This window comes from Silene latifolia, chromosome 3 (genome assembly GCF_048544455.1).
Source record: "Silene latifolia isolate original U9 population chromosome 3, ASM4854445v1, whole genome shotgun sequence".
NCBI classification, from domain to species: Eukaryota; Viridiplantae; Streptophyta; class Magnoliopsida; order Caryophyllales; family Caryophyllaceae; genus Silene; species Silene latifolia.
The window spans coordinates 104,067,514-104,078,621 of NC_133528.1; the positions used below are offsets into that span (position 1 = coordinate 104,067,514).

An 11,108-nucleotide genomic window follows, 5' to 3' on the forward strand; every position below is an offset into this window, starting at 1 on the left:
ACCGATAAAACGAATCCGTATCCGAGCATGGCCATGCATTTCGATTCTGACTCCTCGAGTGGGCCCGAGAAATATCGAGTACCTGATAAAGGTGAATATTTCCTTCAACTCGACTCCTTCCGATCTAAGCACAACATGAAATGACCAGAAAAAAATCTACTTGGCCCCTGTTACGGATGACCGTGAGAAAGAAACCAAAGTCACCCAAAATCTGCCTTAGTCTCAAGAGACAGTCGATAGTCAAAAGAATCGACTCTTAGGATCACCATGGAAGTCCTATCCACGACCGGGCAACGAATGTTATAAAACATTTAGGACTCCACGTCGATGTCACAATTGTGTCCTACGAAATATCCGTATAAATCGCCTCTGTGATTGGTCAGTCAACCGGTTGACTTATGGCTCGTTGAACCCACCATCAACCAACGTCACAAAATAATTGCCAGAGTTATCAGCTCATGTGGGCAATTAAGGACTGAAAAATATAATGTTCGTTCAGTTCACTTTGTGGTGTTCAAAATTTGTCGTACAAAACCACATGAAAAACAAAATATATATAAAATATCAAAACGATGATGTTGTATAGAGTACAAAAGCGAATGAATCTGATCCATAAAAGAGTACTACAACTTAGGAACACGTTTAATTCCCATGGAATTAACATGCCCTTCATGCTTATCTTGTCGTAATGCTTTAGTGAGAGGATCTCCTATGTTATCATCTGAGCAATCTTTTTCTATCACTACTTCCTTTTGCTCCACGTAATCTCGGATTAGATGAGCTTTCCGTTGTACATGTCTAGACTTGTTGCTAGACTTTGGCTCCTTAGCTTGGAAGATGGCACCACTATTGTCGCAATAGATGGTGATCGGGTCATTCGAACTAGGCACTACAGAGAGCCCATGTAAGAATTGACGCATCCATATCGCTTCCTTTGTAGCTTCAGACGCGGCATAGTACTCGGACTCAGTCGTAGAATCTCTTGTAACAGATTTGTTTCGAACTCTTCCACTGATCAGCGCTTATTAAGAGTAAAAACGAATCCGACCGAGATTTCGAGTCATCTCGATCCGTTTGGAAGCTAGCATCTGCAGAATCGGTTGCGCATAGCGTTTGAGAGCCTCCATAAGTCAATGCCCAATCTTTAGTCCTCCGTAGGTACTTAAGAATGTTCTTGACAACCAACCAATGTGGTTCACCTGGATCTTTGTTGGAATCGACTTGTCATACTCAATGCATATGCCACGTCCGGACGTGTGCATATCATGGCATACATGATTGATCCTATAGCCGAAGCATAAGGAATCCGTGTCATGCGCTCTTTCTCTTCCGGTGTCTCTGGTGCCGAGATCGCTCAAATGCACCCCGGAGCCATAGGAAGGAACCCTTCTTGGAGTTAGTCATCTTGAATCTCTCTAGGACTTTGTCTATGTAAGACTCTCGATCGAGAGATAACATCCGTCGTGATCTATCTCGATAGATACGGATGCCTAGAATTCTTTGTGCCTCTCCCGGATCTTTCATCTGGAAATGGTTTTTCAACCATACTTTCACCGAAGTTAAGAGAGGTATGTCATTCCCAATCAGGAGTATGTCGTCAACATACAATATTAGGAAGACAATCTTGCTCCCACTCGACTTGATATATAGACATGGTTCCTCGACCGATCGAGTAAATCCATTTTCTTTAATCACTTGGTCGAAGCGATGATTCCAACTCCTTGATGCTTGCTTAAGTCCATAAATGGAACGCTTAAGCTTGCACACTTTCTTAGGATGTCTTTGGATCAATGAAACCTTCGGGTTGTACCATGTACAACTCTTCCTCCAAAAAGCCGTTTAAGAAGGCGGTTTTCACATCCATTTGCCAAATTTCATAGTCATGAAAAGCAGCGATCGCTAAGATAATCCGAATGGAACGCAGCATGACTACAGGTGCAAAAATCTCATCGTAGTGCAAACCTGGCACTTGGGTGAAACCTTTAGCAACTAGTCGTGCTTTGTAGATATCTTGTTGACCTTCCACAGAATGCTTTATCTTGTAAAGCCATTTGCATTGAAGGGGACGAACCTTAGCCGGTAAGTCAACAAGATCCCACACGTTGTTCTCATACATGGAGTCCATCTCGGATTGCATGGCCTCAAGCCATAGCTTTGAGTCGAAACTAGTCATGGCACCTTTATAGGTTGCGGGTTCACTACTCGTTAGAAGTAGAACGTCATCTATGTCATGTTCCTCGACCATACCAATGTATCTGTCCGGGAGGAATAGAGACTCTTCCCGACCTCCTAGGTTCCTCAGGAATATTCACCGCAGCCGGGATTGAAGGAACAGGTTCCTCCAATGGTTGCTCGGTGTTTGGTTCTGGAATCTCCGACAGGTCGAAGGTTCTATCACTCTTTGCATTCTCGAGAAATTCCTTCTCTAAGAATGTCGCACTAGCCGCAACAAAAACGCGTTGTTCGGTTGGCGAATAGAAGTAATGACCAAGTGTTCCTTTAGGATAACCTATAAAGTATGTCTTGACCGATCGCGGGCCGAGCTTATCCTCGTGTCTCCACTTGACATAAGCCTCGCAGCCCCAAACCCGTATAAAGGACAAGTTAGGGACCGTTCCCTTCCATAGTTCATATGGAGTCTTGTCAACGGCTTTAGACGGACTTGGGTTAAGTATTAGAGCGGTGACAGAAGAGCATAACCCCATAACGAATCGGGTAAAACCGTGTGACTCATCATGGATCGAACCATATCAAGTAGTGTTCGATTTCTCCGTTCGGACACACCATTCAATTGAGGTGTTCCAGGTGGAGTTAACTGTAAGGAAATCCCACAGTCTTTGAGGTGTTGATCAAACTCGTGAGAAAGATACTCGCCACCACGATCCGAACGTAGTGTTTTAATCTTTCTACCTAATAGGTTCTGTACCCTATTTTGGTATTCCTTGAATTTCTCAAAGGATTCACTTTTGTGCTTCATTAAGTAGACATAGCCATATCTACTCAAATCGTCCGTGAAAGTGATGAAATATCTATAGCCTTCTCGTGCGGTGATTGACATAGGGCCACATACATCCGTGTGTATGAGTCCTAATAGGTCGCAGCGCATTCCAACACCTTTGAAGGAAATACGAGTCATCTTACCGATGAGACATGATTCACACGTGCCAAATGATTGAAAATCAAAGGCCGAGATAGCTCCATGTTTGATGAGCTGTTTAACGCGTTTCTCATTAATGTGTCCCATACGGCAGTGCCATAGATATGTTTGATCTTTGTCACCAACCTTTAACCTTTTATTCATTACGTGTAATATTTCCGTGGTCTGATCTAAAACATAAATTCCGTTCATGGAGAGCGCCTTGTCAGTAAATCATATCGTGTAATGAGAAAATGCAAGTATTATTTTCTATTACAAATGAAAAACCAAGTTTATCAAGTGCAGAAACTGAAATAATGTTTTTCGAAAGACTAGGAACATAATAGCAGTCATATAAAGACAACTCAAATCCGCTAGGAAGCTGGATCACATATGTCCCCTTTGAGATGGCAGCCACTCTTGCTCCATTCCCAACACGCAGGTCCACCTCACCCTTTACGAGGGGTTCGATGTTTTGAGCCCCCGCACATGATTACACAGATGAGAACCACAACCAGTATCAAGTACCCAAGTTCCAGTAACTTGCGTGGTTAATCTCAATCATATGAATAAAAGTAGAAGAAGAGGAAGACATACCAACGGGTTTAACACGACCTGCCTTTAAGTCCTCATGATAAACAGGACATGTGCGTCTCCAATGCCCGATCTTGTGGCGGTGATGGCATTCCATGTTTTCATTCTTGCTCTTTGTCACGCTTGATGAGGTGCTCGACTCACCAGTCCCACTCTTACTCGAACCCGACTTCTTGAACTTCGCCTTACCTCATCGCTAGGTTTGCTCGAGCTTTGCCCTTACCTTTCCCTTTATTCGACACAACGAGAACATCTTGTTTCATGCTCCCACTGAACTTCATGTCCTTCTCGGTGCATGCGTACGAGGAGGGAGTGCGGTTCATGCGGAGTTTTCTTCAAATCATTCATATAGTAATTCGCTCTAAATTGCGAATAACCATCGTGGAGTGAATGAAGAATACGGTCGATAACAATATTCTCGCTGATGTTACAGTTAAAGGTCTCCAGTTTCTCGACATTCTCAATCATCTTTGAGAATGTGTGGGCTAACCGGTTGGCCCTTTCGGAGTTTCGCATCAAAGAAGCGAGTGGTATGGTCATAGGTCACGATTCTCGGTGCTTTCGAGAATTCCTTAGTGAGCGTGGTGAAAATCTTGTTTGCACCATGGGCTATGAAGCGTTTCGGCAAATTGGGTTCCATTGCAAAAATGAGTACGTTTTTAATCGCACCCGCTTCCATACAGAAATCATTAAACTTGGTGACTTCAGCAGCTCTAGCCGTGGGACCTGGGTTTGCCGGGATGGGCTCCAAGAGATATTTGAGCTTCCCGTCAGCAGCGGCAGCATTCCGTAATGCCGCCTCCCGGTCCGCGAAGTTTGATCCATCATTCTTGATCGAGTAGACCGATTCATCCGATTCATGAAGATCCGAAGCCAGGACTCACGGTCCAATGTGGCACTTGGCATTGGGTTATCACTTGAACCAACCATTTGTTGTTTAGCGATTTAAAATCGTGATCTACACTTTGAAAAAGAAAGAAAAACAAAACGAAATAAGCAACTCATCGAGGTGATTTAAGTCTATTTTAAAATTCATTTTAAACATGTAGACTCTCGCACTTGCATAATTGATCTCCCTCAAGAAAGATACAAGTGATCCCAAGACTCAATTTCCGTAAATTGATAAGCCAACTGTTTAGCTAATTCTTACGGAAGAACTCTTGGTCGATAGATTTCCGTAAATCCTATCTATAGTCCACCATAGTCACAGGATCGCACGAGTGACACAAGTGTTGAGATAAAATAGGTCAATCGGTTCCAACTTACCCGACGTAGAAGGGGTCATATTATGCCTACCGACGAAGAAGGGACTCATTGAAGTTTGACCTATAAAGACCGTTCTCAATTTTGGTTTATACGAGGAAGATCCCATCAACAAAATTATAATTCATTTTAAGTGAACGAATAACTAGCGTCTGTCGTGAATGAATTTATTTGGATGATGGCTTTAAAACGTGTGACATGAGAATGTCAATGAAAACTAACTCGTGACCTCTATATGTGTCAGTTTTCATGCAATAAATAGGTGGTTTGGTTTTTAGGCGGAATATGATGCATATAATCGTTGCGAAAAAAAAAAAATAAAGGAATGCAATACGTAAATAAAAATTTCCTAGTGTGGCCTATCCTAGTATAAGAACATAATACAACTTTGGAATCCACCGATGGACCCGAAAAGCTTGTCTTGATGTTCCATCTTGATCCAAGTAGCGGGAGTGAGCATCCGGTCTCCATCTTTGGTCTTCTCAAAAATTACAATTAAAATTACAAAATATAAACCTATTTACATTCTAATTAAAACTGTAATTACAAGTGAAAAATCCAAAACGGAGATACAAGATCTCAAAATACAACCAAGACCGTGTTCCATCATTACGGTAACACGTTCTACTAAGGCCACACTAAGTTACAACCGTTTGTAAAATTAAATACGTAATAAAAGGGCATTCACGGCATTCAAAAATTAACGATAAATAAAAATGCATCAACTAAAAACAAATTCATTCGTGACATAATTCCGTAATTATGTTAAATTTATCCAAACCACCTTTTAATGATCAAAATTCATGTGATAAAACCGCTTCTATCATTTAATTTTAATCCATTACAATCCGTTACTTTAAAAACGCTTTAAAATAACTTAATGGTACGTGTGTGAACCGTTTCACAATCATAGCGAGTGTACTATATCCGTATAAAGTACATATTGAAGCCAAAAGAAAATTTAAATCAAAAGAAACAAATTTTCAAAGCTGTCAAAGACGAAATCCCTCGATCCAGGGACATAAGTGCTCGATCGAGGGACAGAGGGCTCGATCGATCGAAGCGCAAGTCGATCGAGAGGTATGCTAATCAGAGGTACTCGATCGATTTAATGGTGGTCGATCGAGGACTTATATCAGCAATACTGCTCGATCGAGTACGAGGACTCCTCGATCGAGCAGTGGGGTTTTAAAAGCAGGTCGATCGAGTACAACAAGGACTCGATCGAGCAAAAACTTGTCAGAAAAACCACTCGATCGATTAAAAACTTGGTCGATCGAGTGCAAAAGTCTCTGAAAACTTAAAACCCTCGTGAAACAGTTTTGGTGAAACAAAACAAACGCTATTTTGATCAAAACTGATTGAAAACAAAACTACAAAATGCTAGACATTAACATATTGTTATAATGATCGTGTAAAATAACAATATGCATAATATCAAAACGAAAATAACCCGTGTAAAACATGTCACGGTACGGTTTTCGAGACAAAACAACAACAAGAGCAACCGTGTAAACAGGACACGGTTCCCAAAGCAACCCAAAAACGCAGCAATAACAGAAAAAATTTCTGCCGTGAGAATCACTGCTGCCGCACGGATTTTTAGACAAAAACAAAATCGTTTCAAGATAGTTTTATGAAAAACACATGGAAAAATTCACGTGGCCTCGCTCTGATACCACTTGTGGGTTAATATCCGTATACTACCCTTTAATTACAGGACTATAACGTAAATTTAAACATGCAATTCATAGTCATAAAACGAAAAACATAATGAAATGATTAATGTATAGAAATCAACCTCGGGTCCTTTGATGCACGGCGTAAAGAACAGAAATCAAACCAGATTCCCTCCTAATTGTTGCACCCAAGACCTTGTCCGAGATATGCCCTTGTGCTAGATGGTGTTCTCCGATTGCTTTGCAATATTGGGAGAACTGATGTGTGTTTTTTCGAGATGAGAGATCTCAGGTTTTTCAGAGGAGAATACTCTTCAAAACCCTAATTTTTGTTTCAAATGATGATTAGGTCAGAAGGGAGGAGAAGCTCTCCCTTTTGATCCCTCTCACTCGGCAAAACCGAGACCCACACAAGGGAAGTGGGCTTCCACTTCCTCTTGGTTTTAACTCGTGGTCCGGTTCATTAAATTCCAAATGTATATGACGCGGTTTGATTATAAAACATATCGGTTATCGGAAATTAAGGCATCGCTAATAATACGGGTTAGCTAAATTATTAATTCGTGTCCGACAAAAAACGAAGTATTGTATAGTTATATTCAATATACATTTAATTAAATATAAATCGTTTATATTTAATTTTACGAATTAACTGGTTAATTCGCCTTAGCCCATGATATTTAATCCGTATTAAATATAATATCTCAACATCACATATTTGACTTAATTACTAGTCAAATAACTCGGACTAACTGGTTAGTCATTCTTGGCATCTACATGACAGTATTTTCATACCGTCATATCTCTCGAACGTATCCTATAGGTGTGACTTTTAGGGACCAGTTGATCACCGCCATCTGTATGACAATAACGTCAAACTTATCTAGCAAGCCAACCGTTATTGATAAACGTGGATCAACTGATAATAATACCAAAGTATGCCCTTTGATCCTTTTAGAGGTTTATGAGTCCTTGCACTAACTGTTAAGGACACCAACCCCAACAAGCTCCCACTTGTCCGTACAAGTGCATGTGCAATGACGTTATCCGCACTAACTGGAGGACACAAGCTCCAACAATGTTGTCCATCAATCTACATTCAGGGAAAAAAAAGTCCAAGCCAAAATAAAAAATGGGAACTCGGAAAACGAATACTGCTTAGCTGAATCTCAGTGAATTGCCCTTCATCACTAGCCCTACGAACCTACGGTTAAATCAGATACAAAGGCTCAATATTGAAAGAATCCGGGGCAACTTATTTCTTGGAACAAGGACAAAGATGCTTCTTTCTCCGCATATTTTTGATTACAGTCTCTTCCCATCCAACTAAGCCACCAGATACATGAGCAGGGCATATGAGCCAGAAAGCAACTTCTCTAATGTCTAAGTCCAAAAGATGACTTCGGTTTGTATCTCCTGACTCCTATCACACAAGATGCTTCTTTCTCCACTACTAGATCACTAGAGGGTCCCGACGATGTTGAAGTTGAACCACGAGAGTGACTTGATTTTTTCCGCTCTCCTTGAAGACGATGTGTTATAGCAACCATAGCTTTCTTTACTGCAAGAGATGCACCTGTTCTCTGTAATGCAACAAGTACAAGTTGAAGAAATGGCAAACCCAAAAGAAATGACAGTTTTTTCTTCGAAAGGAAAGAAATGCTAGAAATCATGAAGACCATATTTTTATGTGCACCATATATATAGTCATACAGGTAAACAAATGAAGGACTATACTGACATGGTTCATTTGCTCAAGATCTGTATAGTTGGGAAAGGCATGAGAGGTTGATACTTATGACCTGGGTTCGAACCCAGTTTGCATCAAAAGCTCTTATGGCTCCCTTTACACCAAAATCATTGTTATAATAATCGTGTTTATAAAATGATGGATACAACGGTCTTATATACGGATTAAGGTTTTGGATTAGCCAAAAGAAATAATGTACATAATGAATGAATAAACATTAAATTTTAAGAAATAAAATGAAAAAATGAATACCTTAAATATGTCTTGAGGATAAGCACCATCAAGCAAAAAGATCAAACAAGAACAAAAGCCTTTGGTAATTTCAGAATCACTATCTGCACCAAACCTCATTTGCAACCAAGTGATCTTTTATGTCAGTCATAACAGCAAAATTAACTCTCTCTGCATCGCTATAAAAGAGGGGAAAAAAAGTAGTATGACTATATGAAAGAACACAAACATAGCATCATCTAGAAAAAATAGTTTATGTGGGGATGATGCGAAAATGAGCATAGCAACGAGGCATACATAGACTTAGGAAGTTCATCTTTTGTCAACAGTCCAATCTTCACCAGTTCTTCAAGAGAAATGAGAAGTGTGTTACCGCAATTAGCATCCTGATTTCAAAATAAAATCATTCACATTCCTGTAAGAATTGTCCTTTATTTTCATTCTATTTTGTGATTGACGGTCATGGAACTGATTTAAACATATCTAACATCCTTCACAGTGACCAATTAATATTTCCATGTTATTAAATTTGACTACTTGAGCACTATCTACACAACTTTGGACTGCAAGAAAACAGGAGACTGAAATTGTAGGGAATGAACAAAAAAAGGAATACAACCTGGGAAATGGCCTCTAAGTGAAGGAGATCGCGAGCGAGGGTACTGCCAGTAACCAAAGTACCTTATTTTATCTTCTTCGTAATCCTTTCACCAGAGTACGCCTTCCCTTGAGTCATAGGGCTAGAAATAAACCATAGAAGTCGCCTGAAAATACCATATACAACAAATTACACATGGGATTATTATCGGATACACATGGTATTACTACTAGATACACAAATCGATTTGTGTATCTAGTAGTAAAACCATGTGTATCCCGGCTGGTATATTTTGTATCCACGATCGATCAACTACGACCACCCACCTGGCTACCACCACCATCAACACACCCGATAATAATTCATGGTATGCCCAACATAGCACATCTCTATCATGCTAGATACACACATATACCTTTCTAAATACACATCTCTGACAAGCTAGATACACACATTTACCTTTCTAAATACACATCTCTGACATGCTAGATACACTCCTTTTCCTTAGTAGATACACATTTATGACATGCTAAATACACTCCTCTTTGTGTTAATTTGATCTAACTATGTGATATTTCCCTGCTTGATCCTCAATAAACTCCATTTAGGTGCTCAATTATGCAAGGGACAACAAATAAATTTGTCCCAAACTCCCAATTGGACCATGCCTAGCCAGAATTCCTAAACTAATAACCTTACCAGTCATCCAAAAAGCCATCACCGGCTCCATTTATTTTTGTCAAAACCTAATGTAAGGCAAAAAGGATGTAAAAATAATAAATCTGGATGGCTTGGACCATCACGGCAAGCCAGCAACACCAACATTCGACCCAGCTGCTAATAAATCATAAATCTGCAACCACCACCATTTGAATAGTCCAATGAACAAAGACGATATCCAACAATCTCCTATCCGGATGTCATACTTTCTGAATAGGACATGACTATTTCGTGAGTAATATGCACATGTATCCAGATTAATATATAAGTGTATCTAGAAGTACTAATCTATGTATCCACATACCATCACCATTGAACCCATGACTCATCACCACACATGACTAGTCCACCACCGCTTCTGCTTACTCCCACGACCACCACCACGCACAGCCACCTATTGCCCGCATTGCCGTCACCACACGTGACAAGACCACCCGAGTTGATCACAATTTTATGACTCATTGTCATTTGAATAAATTAGATAGTCTCAGAGATAACAGAGCACAGATGCAATTGGGTAATATATATGCAGTATCTACAATAAAAATCACAAAATTGTTTGACAAGATACGATCTCAAATCAAGTACTAAACCATAAATTTTCGAACTCCAATTGTTTAGTAAAACCTAATTTTTTGTAGATACTATTCATGAAAAGGGGAAATAGAAGTCGGAATAAAATCTTACCTTTTCTGATAATGGACTGAATCTGGAGGTGTAATAATCGTTTGGAAGCTCCGACGGGTGGTGGCGGTATACTGGATAAGGGAGAGGGAAAGTTAAGGTGGATAAGAATGAGAGAGAAGGAAGTCGGGGTTTGAGTTTGGTGTTGGAACAGAAAAGGGAGATGCGCGTCTTTTATATTTGGGGTAGTTCGTACAGTTCGTACGGAACTTTAGTTCGTACCTGACCCCGACCCTATATATATATATATATATATATATATATATATATATATATATATATATAATATAGTTATTTTGTGTAAAAATTATGCGAAATGAACCAGGATCACTCTGATGCCATGTTAAACGAAGAGCACATAGGAGATGGAAAGATTGATTATTATTGAATGAATGGAGAGCACGTTACTACGTGATACATATATACACCTTTGAGATTATTTACTTCCTAAAA

General features: G+C 39.9%; 1 long non-coding RNA gene across 3 annotated transcripts; it reads right to left on the reverse strand.

Annotated features, from left to right (window-relative positions):
- Positions 1–7,756: 7,756 nt before the first annotated feature.
- LOC141646208 (uncharacterized) lies at positions 7,757–10,796 on the reverse strand. 3 transcript variants are annotated; one of them, XR_012545431.1, is made up of 5 exons: positions 10,659–10,796; positions 9,273–9,417; positions 8,951–9,039; positions 8,675–8,757; positions 7,757–8,255 (listed from the first exon to the last, which is right to left on the reverse strand). It is a non-coding gene; the product is annotated as an uncharacterized LOC141646208 (long non-coding RNA). The 3 variants fall into 3 exon arrangements; XR_012545430.1 differs by having other exon boundaries at positions 8,675–8,832; XR_012545429.1 differs by having other exon boundaries at positions 8,675–9,039.
- Positions 10,797–11,108: the final 312 nt, after the last annotated feature.